This window comes from Rana temporaria, chromosome 11, assembly GCF_905171775.1.
Source record: "Rana temporaria chromosome 11, aRanTem1.1, whole genome shotgun sequence".
NCBI lineage: Eukaryota > Metazoa > Chordata > Amphibia > Anura > Ranidae > Rana > Rana temporaria.
In genome coordinates, this window is record NC_053499.1 from 53,662,654 (window position 1) to 53,682,484 (window position 19,831).

The 19,831-nt window shown below is 41.8% G+C and overlaps 1 protein-coding gene across 3 annotated transcripts in view; it reads left to right on the forward strand.

Moving 5' to 3' along the window:
* Window positions 1-19,831, forward strand: part of TSPAN4 (tetraspanin 4) — a 1,094,228-nt gene that overhangs the window by 953,072 nt on the left and 121,325 nt on the right. The gene's annotated exons all lie outside the window — the stretch shown is intronic.

Below are 19,831 nucleotides of genomic sequence, written 5' to 3' on the forward strand. Positions count from 1 at the left end.
TCGCAGCATGGGGGACTGTCACCACTGGGGAAAAAAGTGAGTGTTATTGCACTGGGGGCAACAAGTACAGGCACAGTGGGGGCAAGTGATGGCAATGTGGGGGGCATGTAATGGCACAGTGGCAATGTGGGGGCATGTAATGGCACAGTGGCAATGTGGGGGCATGTAATGGCACAGTGGCAATGTGGGGGCATGTAATGTAATGTAATGGCACAGTGAGGAATGTAATGGCACAGTGAGATTTGAAAAAGACTGTTTCTGTCAGCGGTTCTGGCTACCCCTCAGCTTCCAGAAAGACAGTAAGAAGGGGGTAGTCTTATACAGTGAGTATATCCCAAAACCAAAAATTTTCCTGGAAAATTAGGGGGTCGTCTTATACGCCGGGTCGTCTTATACGCCGGAAAATACGGTATTAGCAATTCAGCAACCTGTATGCATGGAAAACTTAAAATTAATGTGGGGTAGTAAATACCTAGATGCAAATCAGTCTTCCTTTCTTTTTAACAATGTCTGTGCAACAGTTTTCCTGTGTATTTGCAGCCTGTGCACCTGTAATCCTGGGCAGCCAACTGCATTAGTGGTGCCCAGGTCTGCTACAGATTTATTACTAAAGAGGAGATAGAATTTTACTCTAAACAGATGCATGATGCTCGGGGGTCAGGTTTTATTCTGTACCAGTGCTGTGTTACAGCAGCTGAGGGAGAAACATATGTCTCTTTGCTCCTGTGTAGTATTGGCTTGCTGTACATCAGAACTGATAAAAGCAATACATTGGATGAATATGAAGATATTTCATCATGACATCAATCAAATATCAGCAATATGTTTTTGTGGACGACACAAAAATATGCAGAGCAATAACTGAACAAAATAATAGCGTGGGCAACTACATAGCAAATGAGGTTTAATGTGGAGAAATCTAGGGTAATGCGCTTGGGGGCTAAAAACATAAACACATACTACTCACTAGGGGGAGAACCTCTGGGGGAATCGAGGATGGAGAAAGATTTAGGGGTCCTAGTAGATGACAGACTGTGCAATAGCAAGCAGCAGCTACCAAGTTCCGCAGCATTTTATCATGCAAAAAAAAGTGGATTTACTCCAGAGATAAAACTATAATCCTGTCAGTTTATAGAACTCTGGTTAGGCCATATCTGGAGTATTCCGTTCAGTTCTGGTCACCAGTTCTCAGAAAGGATGTGCTGGAGAGATTCCAAAGAAGGGCAAGACAATTAATAAGGGGACTGGAAGACCTCAATTACGAGGAACGTCTAAAAGAACTAAATGTATTCTTGCTGGAGAAGAGACGCTTGAGAGGGGACATAATAGTGATTTACAAATACCTCAATGGTGATCCCAGCGTAGGAAAATAACGATTCAGTCTCAGGGAGTGTAAGAGGACACGGGGCCACACAATGAGATTAGAGGAGAAGCGGTTTAACCTTAAACTGTGCAGGAAGTTTTTCATTGTCAGGGCATTGAGGATATGGAGTTCTCTTCCACAGTTGGTGGTGTCAGCGGGGAGTATGGATACTTTTAAGAGACTCTTGGACGTGCATCTTAAAGAATACAACATACAGGGATATGGGAAATGATTATAGACACTGACACACGTACACACACAGGTTGAACTGGATGGACTATTGCCTTTCTTCAACCTTAACTATGTAACTATGTAATATAAATAGAATCAGGAAATTATTTCTTGCTGTCTTTGTGGATTGAATAGGTCATGCAAGTGTTCTTAAAGGGGTTGTAAACCCTTACAATCCTGCATGGTTTAGGAGATGGCCCCTATATCTGCATGTGCCAACGTCATTGGCACACTGAAGCAATGGCATGAATGGTTTGTGGTGTTGCTTCAGTTAGTGTGCTGTTACCTGCAGCTCCCGGAGGCATGTGTAAGTAACTTCAGGGCAATGTCGCCGGCCAGAGCGATGTACGGGGATCGCTGTGGGGGCTTCAATCTAAGGTGAGTATTTCATAATGAGCTAGTATGCTAGCTCATTATAGAACTTACTTTAGCCCTTGCTGTATTTCTTAGAAAGCTACCCAGATTTCCTGGCATAAAGATTTGGGATGGAGAACCTAGTAAGACACAGGAAGGTGTTTACCTATTACCAGCTGACCTTATTGGCACACACATCCTTTACCCATCAAGTATATTTGCACAGCATTCCTGGCATCCCCCCCCCCCCCCCACACGTGAATTTGCCTGGCTTGCCAATGTAGGCTGCCAAAGCTGCTATGTTTGCTATATCCGCATGCTAAACTCTCTGGGGTCGCAGGTTGGACACCCCTGATGTAGTACAAGGGTCTGCCTGACTGGATACAGAGTGATTGGATAGATGGTGTCTCCTTCTATTTCATAGTTTTGGTAAATCTAAAGGACATTGTACAGAGATTGCAAAATCAGATTGTATAGTGTATGGTCTCCTTTATACACCTAAACTTAACTAGTTGTGTTTCAGTGACATTAATTGTTAATGACACAACAAACACACATTTTTCCACATGAAAAAAGGGTGACATGCAGAAAAACACACAGTAAAAAATGTGCAACTCGTACCACGCTAAGCCCTATGTGAATGGGGTCTAAAAGTGAAATTGGTTAGTTTACATAAGAACAATGAGGCGTCATTCACATCTGTGTGTTTCCAACTGCATGGAAAACCACACAGAAAATGAATGCTTTGCTGTGCGTTTCAGAAACACTCTGAAAATGCAGCAAAAAAACATTGTAAAAAATGCACCACACTCCGCTCTAAAAAAGTCCTGTAGCTTCTTTGGGGCGATTGTTGTGCATAGTAAATGGGCTGCCCTATACGTCATGACCAGAAACACTCCAAAAGGCCCCCACAAAAAAAGTGAAGATGTGAACGGGACCTGACAGCTGGGTGTCTCCATCCACTTCCTCCTATGTACTTGTATAAAGATGGCCATACACGATGCAATCTGACTGCAATCTCTGTACGATTTTCTTTAGCTTTACTAGAACTATGGAACAGGTGGACACACCTGAACAATCTATTCAATTTGTATCAAATAAGGCAGGCACTACATAGCTGATGGGAGATCTAAAGGAGATTGTACAATCAGATTGTAATGTGTGTGGTCACCTTAAGGTAAGAAGTAGGTGGTGGTATAGTAATGAGGGAGATGTGGTCGAGATTGGTAATACACGCCCTTTCACACCCCTTTTTTGTGATGCAAAAACACAGTGACCCACAGGAAGTGATGCAACCAGAAAGAATGTTTTGGAACTCTGACAGGTGAAATTCCAAACCTTTTTTTTGGATATGGTAAATGAGAGATAAGAAAAGTGGGATTGCTGGGCCAGAAATGATATTACAAAAAGGATACTATTTATTATGAAAAATGTAATTCTGCCTGAAAAGATGAACTGACATTTCAGTGTTTGGAGTTAAATATAGAATCACCATCAGCTTTAGTATCTGCTCATCTTTTACAATGCAACTGCTAGTAGCCTTGCCATGCTAGTGAATTATATCTACCTTGATGAACATTGTAGTCCATTACAGCAATTGTGGTGGAACCGCTTGGGCACCCCGACTAGATGCTTCCTTCCGCCAACCAGCGCTTTCTGCCCCCAAACTGTTCCGAGCAGATCGAGAGCCCTTTATACCAGCCATTTTTACCCCAAACAGCGTACACAGACAAGATGTGAGGTAAACTTCAAAGCAGTGACTCTTTATTGAAACTCCGACACATACTTTATACCCTACAGGAGGACATCCCCTCCTGATAATATTAACCTAACAATACAAACTGTAAGCAAGAATATAATTAACATGACTAAGGCCCCTTTCACATTGAGGCGTTTTTCATGCGGTACAGCCATAAAAATAGCGCTGCTATACCGCATGAAAAAATCGTGCCCTGCAGGCTTCAATGTGAAAGCCCGAAGGCTTTCACACTGAAGCGGTGCACTAGCAGGACTGCTCCAAAAGTCCTGCTAGCCGCATCTTTGGAGCGGTATAGGAGCGGGGAGTTCAAGCATAGTGGCTGACAAGGGGTGCTGGTGCAGTGGTGGCGAAAAGGTGGTGAAGGGTATTATGGGGAGTTCAAGCATAGTGGCTGACAAGGGGTGCTGGTGCAGTGGTGCACCAGCCCCATACTACCCTTCACCACCACCTCGCCACCACTGCACCAGCACCCCTTCTCAGCCACTATGCTTGAACTCCCCATACTACCCTTCACCACCTCCTCGCCACCACTGCACCAGCACCCCTTGTCAGCCACTATGCTTGAACTCCCCATACTACCCTTCACCACCTCCTCGCCACCACTGCACCAGCACCCCTTGTCAGCCACTATGCTTGAACTCCCAGTACCACCATACCTAAAACTGCTACTTACCTGTGTCTCTCATGACCGCAGATGACCCCCATCCTTTACCTCTGCTTTCAGTACCTCATCCAACATGCCCCATCTCACTCACCCCTATAACACCTGTCTCTGTGCTTGCTGCTACTGAACCATACATGCCGCAGCATTCGCAGCCACTGTATCAATGCACAGCTACAGAAACACACCTTTCTGTATTAAGCCCGTTTATAGAACGGGCACAGCTTTGCTAGTAAATTATTAAAATAAAAAAAGTCCATCTGTAGTATGTGTAACTGTTCAGTTAAATTTCCCGACAAATGTCATAACAGCATCTGTAGTAAAAATGTCTTGCCACAATCTATTAGTCAGCAATTAAAAAAATATTGTGTTTGGCTAATTAAGCTGCTCTGTCAGAAACTAAGCAACGATTCTTTAGCACTAAAAATCTTGTTTATATGGAAATTTAGCTCTATAAAAAGTTACATTAAAAAGCTGTTGTCCCGAATCACCCAAAGTTTTCACATTGAGTTTTACCAGCATTCAAAGAAGAAAGGTTAACAGTGATCTAACAGAGGCTGCCAGCTGTGTGACATTCAATCCTCTCAGCACCAACACCAACCTTGCTGAGCAACTGCAGCATGAAATATTACAGAAGAGGAGTCAGGAGCAGAGGGAAGAACAGGAAATAAAAACACACTTTACAGCTCACCCAGGAGGGTTTGAGAGGGAACTAAAATTGGTTTTACTATCTCAATATACGCCGCAGAGGTACAGAACTGCAGACATGTGTGGTTATTTAGTGATACATTCAAGGAAGAGGATACGTATTTTTATGATTATCTGCAGCACTTCTTTCAGTCACATACATGCAGCTCTCCAATAAATTTCACAAGTAATCCACATGGGATAACAATATCAATACAGAACACTTTATTGTTTTTTTGTTTATATTGTGTATGTATTTACTTATTACAGATTAAATTAAATATATAGCCGTTGCCTGAGGCACAAGAATGACATTGAAGGTAAAGGACAGAAGTGGTCTGTCACCAAAATGGTTCACGATTCTGCTTTAAATTACAGTTGAAATCCAAGAAATGGTCAAATACAGCTGAAACACATACTGTATTTACCAAAAGATTTTTTAATTCTGTTAAGCCATGTGTGTGATCCAGATATGGCTGGATTTTTATTTATTTTATTATACAAATACTGGATTAATTTCTGGCTACTTTGACTATGCTCTCCCTTATCATCACAAATCACTGAGGTTGCCCACAATTCCTGTGCCTTCATGATACAAAGAATTGGGCTGATCTGGTTCATAGAAAATGATGGACAACCCAAAGCAGATCTGCCCATTTATCCACATGATCAGGATGCAGTGAATGTTAGGTTCCTTTCACATGGGACGGATCCATCCAAGTGGAATCCACATGCTCAGCATGGGATCTCTCCGCTGATCCCCGCTGAGCAGGTGGATGACAGGTCCATGTCCGCTCTGCTATGCAGGCACAGCCTACTCTCCTCTATGGGGCAGTCGGATGGAAACGGACTGCATGTCCATTTTTTTATCTGATTGCCACCCATCCAGTGGATCGAATGACAAACGAATCGCCATACCTAATTTTTCAGCGGATTGTATCAGACCGGATACTCTGCGGGTGTCAGCAGACAATAGTGAGCTGACATCCGCCGCCCCATAGAGGAAAATGGTTGGTCTGATCATGTGAAAGGGGCATAACTGGCTCACAACAATGCTCTTGGTAGCACTAGGTACACACAGGCCGAAAACTTTCAGAAAACAGTTGGTTCGGCAGTGCCCCTGTCACAACACAAATAGCACAGTGGGTACCAACATCGCACAGTTATTACAGTGACCTCCTCCGTTTTTTTTTTTTTTTCATTCAGACTGCTGGGTGTGAACGAAAAGAAACAACCTGTGTGTACCAGGCTTTAGATTGCACAATCCATATATACACTACCCTGTTTACCTGTGGCTGCCTAATTTTCTTTTCTTTTACTATTTCTAACCTTTAAAGCAGGGGTGTCAAACACCATTTCATCGTGGGCCGCATGAGCATTATGATTTCCCTCAAAAGGGCCGGTTGTATCTGTAAGATTAGATGTTCAGCTCATCCCCTCCCCTTACATTAGATGTCAGGAGCCACCCCACCATCAGAAGTTGAGTCCCCCACTCTCCCTTACATCACAGTGCACCCCCTTTCCTTATGCTGCTGCTGGGAAGAAGATGGATGCATTGCTTGAAAGCAAGGATCTGAAGTAGGACCAGAGGAGGGCTGGAGCTCTCCTACAGCTGCAGGAGATATGCGAGGGCCACATGAAATGGCCTGGAGGGCCGGATTCGGCTTGCGGGCCTTGTGTTTGACACCTGTGCTTTAAAAGCTAACTTCACCCATAGAATATGTTACACTTAGCACTTGTTACATATTACACTCCTATTTATTGTGTAACATGTTTCTAAGCACCCCTTGAACCCTCCCCCCAGCCTCACTGTCTATGGCCCACCGCTTTTCATTTATTTTATTTCAGTTCTTCAATCATGGAGGCTCAGCATCACATGTGGGTGTCACCTAGGACAGTCTGTGTGCAAATGTAGTATATCAGGCACTCTCACTGATATGCAACCATCAAGGCCAACCCAAAATGGCATTAGCATGTTAATGAAGCATTAAAAAAAAAGGAGGAAAACAAATGTAATACATTGCATCAGACTACCAGTAGAAGAACATTTTTAGTATGTACAGAAAATACTTGTTAATCTTTGCCAGAAAAGTCCTTGTCACTTTATCTGAGATAAACTGAAAAAAAGCAATATTACCGTATATTTTTTTGTCAACTACAGCTTAAAATCCAAACCAAAAATGATATATATTGCTTACCTTTCATTCGATTATTTACCGATAATTCATTTTCTGTTGTTAGACTTTTTTCCCTCTGTTTTCACATGGTGATCTAGCCAGTAGCACACTATTATGCCGCGTACACACGATAATTTTTCGGCATTAAAAAAACGTTGTTTTAAAAAAATTTCATTTAAAATGATCGTGTGTGGGCTTCACATCATTTTTCGGCTTCTGAAAAATGACAAATTATTTTTTCGAGCATGCTGCATTTTTTATTTCCAATAGTTTTTATTGAAAGAAAAAGAATATTACAACAATACAGAAGCATCGCCACAAATTCTGAAAGTGTTATTAAACACCTGAAAGGTCTCCATCACAATACATAACACCGTATATTGTTTGGCATCATCATCTTAGCAAAAAACATAATAAAATACTCCAGGGTAGTTTCAAATACTCTCTTATTACATGATACCATTTTTATTTTTCTGTAATCTTTTATTGTCAATTGTATCTACTGTTTTCTCTTTACTTTAAACCCAATAAACTAATTTGACAAAAAAAAAAAAATACTCCAGGGTAAAACACGGTATTAATTAACGAAATCGGGCGATAATTCGCACAATCTCCATGGTCTTTGCCCGGTTTCGGTATGACATGGATAAAAGCCGCGTTGTCGTGTGTAGGGATTTTGCCGTCCCGGCGTAGATCATTTAAATATTTACATAAATGAGGGGTAAGAACGTCTCGATATTTCCTGTAATAATGACCAGAAAAACCATCCGGTCCAGGGGCCTTTGTAGGATTCAGAAATGTAATGGCCGCCCCAATCTCAGCTTCAGTAATTGTATCGTCCATCAGGTCCGCATGGTCCCGGGAAATTTTGGGTAATTTAAGATCATGAAAAAATGTTTCAAGCTTAGCCTGGTCCAAGCTATCCCACTGGAGATACAATGACGAGTAAAACTTATAAAATTCCCTAACGATCCACTCAGAATTTTGAGTGAAGTGGCCGGTCGGTAAGCACAGTTTCGGTAGCATCGAAGTGTACGGTCGGGGTACCAGTTTCCTTGCTAACAATGTAGACGGTTTGTCCCCCATCGTGTAGAACCGATGTTTGGACCAACTGACGTGTTTCTCAGCTTGCGTAGTCAGACTAAGATTCAGTGCCAAGCGTGCCTTGTCAATTTTAAAACTCAAGTCAGTCTGGGGGTTCCTATGTTGTTCCGACAGTAAAGCCTCCAAATCGTCCTCTAACCGAGAAATCGTTTGCTCCCGAGTCCGCTTCAGTCTACTCGCTATTTGGATCAGTTTGCCCCGTATCGTTGCTTTGTGGGCCGCCCAAGTTATCGCAGGGGAAGTGTCTGCTGATTTATTAACTTCAAAGTATGTCTGTATCTCCCTCTCAATTTCCACATAGTGGACAGGGTCATTCAATAAACTAGCGTTGAGGCGCCACGGTGAGAGGGTAGCTTTAGTCCATAGCCCTCTGGTGGTTAATTTTATCGGAGAATGATCCGACCAAAGGGTAGTTAACATTTTTTGCAGAAGTCACGTATGGGAGCAATGGGGTACGGACCAAAAGATGATCAATCTCAGAGAAGGATCGATGCACCTGAGAATAGTAAGTAAAATCCCTCGTCGAGGGATTACATTCCCGCCAGATATCAATCAGATCACACGAATGAAACAAACGTGCAACCTTGCAGCTACTAGCCGGGGGACGTCTCAAGATCGATTTAGTCGGGTCCGATTTATCCATAGTCCTATCTAATGGAATATTACTATCCCCTCCCATTATCACCTGCCCCTGGACCTTAGGCAGTAATATCCAAAGCATATTTCGGAAAAATTCCAGCTGACCTGTGTTCGGGGCACAATAAGAGATAAAGGAAACTAACTGATCGTGAAAACGACCCACCGCCATCAAGTACCTCCCTTCCCTGTCTTTGACTATAGTTATAGGTGTAAAGGGAACTCTCTTAGAAAAACAAATAGCTACCCCCCCTTTCTTCTCCGGGCCACACGAGAGGAAATATTGTGGATATCTTACATTAAGATATCGAGGCGCCGAGGACCTGGCAAAATGGGTCTCCTGTAGCAAGAGAACGTCAGCCCTCTGCTTATGATAAAACTGAAAAGCTTTGGTTCTCTTGATAGGGGAGTTAAATCCGTGGACATTATGAGTAATAACCGCATAATCTGTTGAATAGGACCTAGCCATCGCGGCAGGGCAGAGCACTCTTACCTTGGGACATCAAGTGGATTGAAGATATCACTGGAGTGAGGATTGGCGACCGCAGGACATTCACTGGAGACGTGAGGCGGACCGGGAACTGGAACGGCGCTCCCTCCTGCAGGCCGCCGAGTCCCCCGAGGATTGGGATGCAAACGGATCCCCCACCAATTCCGGGAAGCTGTCCTGGCTGGATGTCCTTGCCAGAGAGGCCCTGGAGGCAGCACGGCCTTGTGCGTCGTTCCGTCCCAACGCCATTTTAGGCTGCGGCCTAGCGTTCGGGGAAGGCCCTGTACCGCTGGACGATCCGGCGTGCTTGTGCTGTCCCCTCTTTGGCTGTCCTCTGGCCCGTCTATTCATTCCCCTCCAGAGAACACTGCCGCGACTTTTGCGGCGCTCGATCCCCGCTGTCAGCGCTGATTATCGCCGGTTTTAGGGCCGGAGTGAGCGGAGCTCAGCTAGAGCACGTCTGCTCCAGAAGTCCCGCACATGCGCACTGCATGCTGCATTTTTTAACAACGTTTTAAGCTATGTCATTTTTTGGGTTGTAAATAATGATTGTTATTGGGCTAAAATTACGTTAAAAACCCGCGCATGCTCAGAAGCAAGTTATGAGACGAGAGCACTCGTTCTGGTAAAACTACTGTTCGTAATGGAGTAAGCACATTCATCATGCTGTAACAGACAGAAAAGCGCGAATCGTCTTTTACTAACACAGAATCAGCTAAAGCAGCCCCAAGGGTGGCGTCATCCGCATGGAACTTCCCCTTTATAGTGCTGTCATACGTGTTGTACGTCACTGCGCTTTTGCTAGAGCATTTTTAAAAAACGATGGTGTGTGGGCAACGTTGTATTAATGATGAAGTTGGAAAAACTTTGTTTTTTCTACATGCCGAAAAACGTCGTTTTTTTTTTAATGCCGAAAAATGATCGTGTGTACGCGGTATTAGAGTGCCTACATGCTGGATGAAGGAACATAAGACACATTTGGACAGCAGCATGGTCAGTCTTGGGGGAAGGGAGTGTTAGATGTGCTAGCAGATTTGAATACACTAACAAATTGAAGCCAGACTGCAGCTAACACTTTATAAGCAGTAATAGCGACAGATTTGTTTATATTTTACATAAATAAAATCTGATCATAATAAGCACCCCTGTCAGTGTTAAATGGTGTGCCATAACCCTCTAACTGCTACATCTGCATGCCAGTTTGTTCAGCAACAGAAATTTTCAACAACAGATTTACTGGCTGGATCACCAAATCAAAGAAAGAAAGCCTAAAAAAAGACAAACATCTAAGAACTGATAAGCTAATTAAAAATAAATCATAATACATGTTTTGCCTTTGGGTTTATAACCACTTTAAATGATAAGTTCACCTTTAAAAAAATAAATGCACACCTTTTTTTGCCAAATGTCTTGAAAGGGGAGCCAAATGTGACTAGACATGTTTGTATAATAAAATAAAAAGTAAATGCACACCTTTTTTTCAGGTAAAAAGAAAAAAAGTCTATTTATTTATTTATTCGGAGCCTGGAAACCATTGCACCCACAATCAGCAGATTGTGGGTGCAATGATGGGGCCGCATGGCCACGTTCTTTGCAGAGTGTGACAGAGAGCGGGGGAGAAGGTGACCAGATTTTTAAAATGAAATCCGGGGACAATTTTTTTTTTTTTTACAAGTAATGGCAGCAATTAGCGACTCTCTGCCCGTCGCTGCCACCGCCCGCCTCACAGCCTGTCAAGCCTTACCCTCTGGGCCCCCGGCTACTACTGGGTGGGGAGCAGAGGAAGATCACTCCGCCTGGGAAGGCAAGGAGATAAGCAGGCAGGCGGCTGCCTGGGACTTGAGCCAAGGCAGAAGAACATGTGAGCGGAGCTGAAGAAATATTCTGTCTGCTTCGACCAGCACATGATCATGAGAAAGGGGCACAGATAATGGAAAAAAATACACCCCCCTAAGCTAGTAGGAGCGGGGGTGTATAAATCAGAATTAGTATTTTTTATTCTGCACTGACTGTCTTTGAAATTGCCCCAGCCCCTGTTCAAATCCAATCCGGGGACAAAACCAGGGACAGAATTGGTCTGGGGACAGTGTCCTCAATCCGGGGACTGTCCCCTGAAACGGGGGATGTCTGGACACCCTATCTAAAGGGGGAGAGGTCTAGAGCTGCCTCTGGATATTGCTCTTGGGGAAAGCAGGAAACTCCTATAAAAGAATGCAAGAAGCTTTCTGCTGTCACAACACACAAGTGTGTTCCTGATTTACAGTATTTTACAAACCATCAGACTTCACTGATGGGTTGAGTAGAAGAGGGAGAGGGAACCATAATGCAAATTTTTCCTATATATTGAAACTCTCTAATTGTATAAGTGTAATTTCTGGATGGGAAAAAAAAAAAAAGAGAACAGGTATATAAGAAAATATGTCGTCCTGCTTTTCTACCCACTATAATCATGTACAAAAATCCCACCTGCTTACTTTCCAGGACAGGCAGGAATTCACTGGAAAATTGTATTATATTTATTGGTGGTTGCGCTTATATGTAAAGCATAGGTAAATTCAGTTACAACATTTTTAGAATAAAAAAGTGTGCAGTTTGATGACTATGCTTTATGGCATGTTTATTAAAGAAGTCTTTTTCTGAGAGAAATGTAGGGATTCACATTCCTGACCTCGATCTGAAAATGCTTCATGACCTCCCCTTATGCTGACCCTGTGGCTTCACTTCTTTCTGATTCACTGACATGCAACATCCTGCAACTTCTACAACCACAGATTTAGAAAGTTAGATCAAAGTCTGCCAATTTGGATGATAAAATAATTCCAGAATATTTACTGCTAAACCAGCTGCTGATAAGACTTGAGCATGTAATCCTATTGGCAGAAATACCATTAAAGTGTTATTAAACCCATGACAGTAACATTTATCTGTACAGTGCCTTGAAAAAGTATTCATACCCCTTGACATTTTTAATTTTATAATATTACAACCAAAAATGTAAATGTATTGTATTGGAATTTTATGTAGACCAACACAAAGTGGCACATAATTGTGAAGTAGAAGGAAAATGATAAATTGTTTTCAAAATGTTTTACAAATAAATATCTGAAATCTGTATTCAGACCCCATTTTTTTGATACTCCTAACTAAAATCTAGTGGAACCAATTGCCTTTGGAAGTCACCTAATTATTAAATAGAGTCCACCTGTGTGTAATTTTTTTAATTTCAGTATAAATACAGCTGTTATTTGAAGCCCTCACAGGTTTGTTAGAGAACCATAGTGAAAAAACAGCATCATGAATGCCAAAAAAATACAGCAGACAGGCCAGGGTTAAAGTTGTGGAGAAGTTTAAAGCAGGGTTAAGTTATATAAAAATAATATCCCAAGCTTTGAACATGGAGCACTGTTCAATCCATCATTTGAAAATGGAAAGAGTATGGTACAACTACAAACCTACCAAGACATGGCTGTCCACCTAAACTGACAGGCCGGGCAAGGAGAGCATTAATCAGAGAAGCAACCAAGAGGCCCATGGTAACTCTAGAGGAGCTGCAGAAATCCACAGCTCAGGTGGGAAAATCTGTCCACAGGACGACTGCTAGTCATGCACTCCACAAATCTGGCCTTTATGGAAGTGTGACAAGAAGAAAGCTATTGGTGAAAGAAGGCCATAAGAAGTCATGTTTGCAGTTTGCAAGAAGCCATGTGGGGGACACAGCAAACGTAGAAGAAGGTGCCCTGGAAAGATGAGAAAAAAATGTGATGTGTGGCATAAAACTAAGACTGCACATCACCATGAACACACTGTGAAACATGGTGGTGGCAACATCATGTTGTGGGGATGCTTTTCTTCAGCAGGGACAGGGAAGTTGGTCAGAGTTGATGGGAAGATGATTGGAGCCAAATACAGGGCAATCTTGGAAGAAAAACAGTTAGTCTACAAAAGACTTGAGACTGGGATGGAGGTTCAATTTCCATCAGGAAAATGACCCTAAACGGAATGGTTTAAATCAAAGCATATTCATGTATTAGACTGGCCCAGTCAAAGTCCAGACCTAAATCCAGTTGAAAACCTGTGGAAAGACTTTAAAATTGCTGTTCACAGACAGTCTTCATTGGACAGAACTTGAGCTATTTTTCAAAGAAGAATGGGCAAAAATGTCACTCTCTATATGTGCAAAGCTGGTAAAGACTTGTAGCTCTAATTTAAGCCAAAGGTGGTTCTACAAAGTATTGTCTCAGGGGGGCTGAATACAAATGCACACCACACATTACAGATATGTATTTGTAAAATATGCTGAAAAACATTTATCATTTTCCTCCACTTCACAATTAAGTGCCACTTTTGTGTTGGCCTATCACATAAAATCCCAATAAAATAAATTTACATTTTTGGTTGTAACATGGCAAAATGTGGAAAATTTCAATAGGTGTGAATACTTTTTCAAGGCACTGTATATGCAGTAAATCATGCTTGTTATACTCACATTGGAACCTAAGGGGTTAATCCTCTGTATTGTGTAAAAAGGCTGTTTGATCTGGTCTTCTCTGATCCTCCCCTTCCACAGCCCCCAAACCATCTCCTGACAGAACAGAGCTTTGGGGGCAAGCTGCACATGCTCAGTTTGGTGTGTATTGCTAAAGAGTTTTGTTTTTTTCTTGGGAGAGTGCATGTGATCAGCACAGGGCCAATCAGCACTGTCCAGACAGAGGGTTGGGGTCCTTCAGACTCGTAGGAAAATTAGGGGAGAATTAAAACTCCTCCTACAAACTTTAACCAGACACTAAAAGAAGTAACAAGACTGTTATATACTGGCCCAGTTAACTTCTAGTCTATTTAAATTGGTTTTCAATCTAAAGCCCTAAGGAAGGAATGGTTCTGGACCCTGAAATATGTTGACTACTCTTTGGACCTTTTAGCAGTGGTGTGGGCTTTTATTTCTATTCTAAGGTTGCAATGTTTTCTGTATACACTGCTAATATAGAAGCTGAAATCAATGTGTACAAGATGTAAAGTCAACATGTCAAAAGAAATATGTGAGATTCCCTTGCATACTTATTTCTGAGAATTATATTTTCCTGACTGTCATACAGATCCTTTATCTTCTGTACATGTAGAGTCGTTGACCTGAAACAAGTTTGCATCAATTAAGGTCAGAGCTCTGCCTATTTGTTTCAAGTAAAGCCTCGTACACACGATCAGATTTTCGGACAAGATGCTATTCTCATGTCGAAAATGAAGAGGTTACTCACCATTTGAAAATTCTCATACGAAAGAATACAACTTTAGAAGTGATGTAATGTCACTGTGTTGAATAGTTTTGTATGTATTCCTTTGTTTCTGAGCATAAGTAGTCTTGCTCTTAGGCCTAGTACACACGAGAGGATTTATCCGCGGATACGGTCCACCGGACCGTATCCGCGGATAAATCCTCTCGAGGATTTCCACGGATTTGGATCCGATGGAGTGTACTCACCATCGGATCGAAATCCGCGCCGAAATCCCCTCGCGATGACGTGTCGCGCCGTCGCCGCGATGATGACGCGGCGACGTGCGCGTTGCTGTCATAAAAGGAATTCCACGCATGCGTCGAATCATTACGACGCATGCGGGGGATCCCTTCGGACGGATCGATCCGGTGAGTCTGTACAGACCACCGGATCGATCCGCGGGAGCCAATTCAAGCGGATAGATTTGTAGACATGTCTACAAATTTTTATCTGCTGGAATTGGGAAATTTCCACGGATAAATATCCGCAGGAATGTACACACCATAGAATCTATCCGCTGAAACCGATCCGCTGAGATTTTTCAGCGGATGGATTCTATCGTGTGTACGGGGCCTTACGATTCTTTTCGTACGAAACCTGTACTAATTATACAAAAATCATGACGTTGTGTTCACATCCGACAACATTTTTATAGTCTGCACATCCAGGTTTTGTCAAGCAAAAAAACGGAATCGGCTGTCGAAAGCACCATACTAACAATCTGAAAATCTGCAGATTGTTCGTCGGACTAAATTTTACTTCCAATTTTCGTATCGTGTGTGTAGCCCTTAAGTTACTTAAGAATGTTTGACTGCAGAGGATCTACACAATCACCAGGCAGCCAGTATTTGGCAATGAAAGTCTATGCATGTGGTTTCCTTTAAAGAGCATAATGCCGCGTACAGACGGTCGTTTTTTGTGATGAAAAAAAACGACGTTTTAAAAAACGTCATTTAAAATGATCGTGTGTGGGCAAAACGTCGTTTTATGTCTTCAAAAAAACGACCAAAAAAAAATTCGAACATGCTTGAATTTTTTGTGTCGTTTTTCAAAACGTCGTTTTTTGTTTCACAGAAATTGACCGTGTGTACCAAAAAACGACGTTTAAAACGACGTTTTTAAACCCGCGCATGCCCAGAAGCTAGTTATGAAGTGAGCTTCAATGGAAAAAAGTGGTGAAACGTAACCTCGCTTTGCTAGAGCATTGTGAAAAAACGATGGTGTGTAGGCAACATCGTTTTTGAAAATGATGTTTTATTTCATGATTTAAAACATCGTTTTTTTTCATCACAAAAAACGACCGTCTGTATGCGGCATCAGATTGCCTTTAAAGGACACATACATCTAAGTTATAAGTCAATTTCTAGGAAAACTATGAATACTATTTACAGATATATGTGTAAAGGCAACAGGAAATGAATATATCTGATCCAAGGATAAGATATTTTCTGCAAAAAGCTGACTTACCAATCCCTTTTGAAGGACGCTGTAAACACACTCTAGTAAACCTCATAGACTAAAATATCTGCTAAAAAATAAATAAATAACAAGCTGCATTTAGTGCAGAGCAGAAGCAAATACAATGCCAAATGTCTTAAAGGGGGAGCCAAATGTGACTAGACATGTTTGTGAATAATAACAGCATCTATTTATATAAAGGTAACTTTTTTTTTTATGAAATCACCTTTATATATATATCTTATCTTTGATATTTCACCCATTTTATGTTATCCATGTTGTAAAAGAAGACTACAGGGAGTAAGATGAAGTTTTAGTTTCCTCCTAAGGTCTCTTTCACACAGGCAGCCAGGGGTGGTAAAAACAAGTGGTTAAGCTGCAGTCTTACCACCCTCCAACCTCCCACATAAATTCTAATATAGTCGGAGGGGCTGAATACATGCTGTGGGTGTGATATTTTAAAGAATACATATGGTGTTGAGCTTCTAGAAAATTACCACTTCATTGGAAAGGTTCTACAGTAATGGAGGTAGTAGGCATCTTGGTGTTTGGTTTCCTCTTCTAGGCCAGAAGTGTGCACCTTCACTTCTATCTCGGTGGACACACAAAAGATGCACAGAGTCCAAAGGCATCCACCAGGTGCAGTGGGAAGTAGGTGATGTTCCCAGAGGGAGGTGAAGTGGGCAGAGAGCCCAGAAACTCCAGGCCCAGCCTCACTTCTTCTATGCATGTTTTTGCAAATTGACAAGGGGGAGCAGGGACAGGATGGCATTGAGGGAATATGCAGTAACAGAGTTACTAGCTGGCAGAAAGGTGCATTGTCTGGGGGGTGGAGTTCTGTGTCAGGGGTGTTCAGAGGTAGTAATGATCAGAATGAGGGGTGTAGTATCATGGGTGCTGGAAGGCAGGAAGGTTTGGAGTCAGGAGTGCAGCAGGGTTCAGTAGTAGGGGTTCTGAGTGGCAGGGAGATATTAAGGTTCAGAGTACCAGGGGCACTGACTGTGGCTGTGGCCTTAGAAACCAAACCTGAAGTATCTCTAAAAGCTAACCCAACCATTTATTTGAAGCAAAGTGTACTATATTAGGGTTCAGAGTACCAGGGGCACTGACTATGAAGATAGTGAAATTTGGTGAACCCCAAACAATGTGGAAAAAATAGAATGAACACAATGCTATCCTCAAAAACTACAAATTGGTAACAAGACCGTAAGATCAAAATATTTACAGTTTACCTAGAAGGAATTCATAAAATATCATAAACCTCAACTATTCTGGATCTGGTCATAAATGGTCTGGAGTGCTTTTTAAGAAATACACATCTGTGAGACCCATTTTGACCTATAGCCGATCTCTCAGAAATCTCAATCTCTCAAGTAAAATGTTTTATTCAATAACTCCTGTGGTAATGGAGTCATCTTCTGAAAAATTGGCTACACTAGAAGATACCGCTCAGTTAGACCCCAAACACACCCATACTACAGCATATTAGACCCCCTATGAGAAAGACTCATCACAGTCTTATCATAATTAGTGTCTAACAAATCCTAATTTAATTCTGCTGAATAATGTGCTGGTTTACGGAATGTGAAACCTTTTCATATGGAAATATAGATGTACTCTGTATATTTGGTATTAAAGTATTACAAAAAACATATCCAAGCCAGTTCAATATCCCTAATGTACAGTCCCTCTTTGATTCTTTTAATGGTAGCTCCACCATCTTATATTAAACAGGGCCTTATCAAAGACATATGCTCTGTCTTGTTGGTTGCCACCAGCTCCAAAATTCAACTGAACTACAGGCAAAAATTGAGAAAAGATTTAGACACCTTAGATAAAGACCAATGGGCTGTGGCCTTAGAAACCAAACCTGAAGTATCTCTAAAAGCTAACCCAACCATTTATTTGACGCAAAGTGTACTATATACCCCAAAAATTGTTTTCCTGGGGACAAAGTACGTCACCTACTTGTCCCAGTTGTTCCCGGGAAACTGGCACCTTGATACGCATGTGCCCCAAATTATTGTGTTACTGGTCTACCACATTTTAAACTCTTACAGATAACAAATTATATAAATACAGATAATGATACAAATAACTCCTGACCCTAAAATAGCTCCCCAGGCTTTATTGCTGATGATTGCTCATATCCTGCATATAGAATTTTAATAGCCAGCTAGTTGCAGTATTTCTTGCCATCAAATAATAATATAAAGCTCGCTATCTGGCCTCTGTCACTCTTGCCTCACTCAACTGATCTAAATGATGATGTTGTTGCTCTACGATAATCATTATGGTCTTATACTTTCTAAAATTTAAGATTTGTATGCTGTTGGATTTATCAGTCTAACATCCTGAGCAATTGACTAAGGTGGCATTACCAGCACAAATCAGTCTCTGTAATCTATAACCACCTGCACTTTATCTGGTTATATACGCTAAAACTTGCTGTACCCTTTGAATGTGATTTCTCTTTTTTATTTTTATTTTTATTTCTATGTGTACTTGTATGTTATATTGCACTAAAGATTCAAAAACCACTTGATTTAAAAAATAAGCATACAGAAATAGGAATAAAGGGGTAATCTTCCAATGGGGCACTAGTTCTGGTGACCCTGGGGACTACCAGGGATTTCCCTCACAGTCAAGGGATTTACTTTCACTTTTCTAGGGAAATCTACACTTCACAGATGGCCCAACAAACTGGCAGGGGTTATAACCCTTGCTTACCTTAGCCAAAATGAAAAAAAAACTTTTGCCTTCAGTTCTACTTCAACCACTTGCCAACTATCCGCCAAAGGCACGGCTGGGCGAAGCGACGTTACCGATACGAATGCTCGGTGGGCGTGATAACCGCCAGGCACCCACAATCGCTCATGACAGAGCAAGAACTGGGATCTGTGTGTAAATACATAGATCCTGGTTCTCTTCGGGGAGAAGAAACTGATTGTGTGTTCATACTAAGTATGAACACCAATCTCTCTCTTCAGCTAGTAAGTCCCACCCCTCTACAGTTGGAACACAGTTAACCCCTTGATCGCCCCCTCGTGTTAACACCTTCCCTGCCAGTGACATTTATACATTAATCAGTGCATTTTTATAGCACTAATCGCTGTAAAAATGTGAATGGTCACAACAATGTGTCAAAAGTGTCCAATTTGTCCGCCGCAATATCGCAGTCCCAATAAAAATCGCAGATCGCCGCCATTACTAGTAAAAGATTTTATTATGTAATCACGTGCAAGCTAAAATGCTGTTTCCCCCCCCCCCCTCGGATCTACAGCGACTGCACTTCCAAGTGCACGTTCAGTGCAATTTCAAGTGCACTTTACTTTAGTAAATAACCCCCATTGTGTTTTTTTTCTAAATTGTCGCTCTTCTTTTGTTCATAGCACAATAAAAAAAAAAACGCAGAGGTAATCAAATACCACCAAAAGAAAAAAGGACACAAATTAAATTTGGGTACAGCGTCACACAAACGTGCAATTGTCAGTTAAAGCCACGCAGTGACAAATTGTAAAAAGTGTTCTGGTCAGGAAGGGAGTAAAATCTTCCAGGGCTGAAGCGGTTAAGAGTGTGTTAGCTGGGCATATTAAAATACTCTAGTATGCTTACTACACACCCCTCCAACCTTTTGTTGA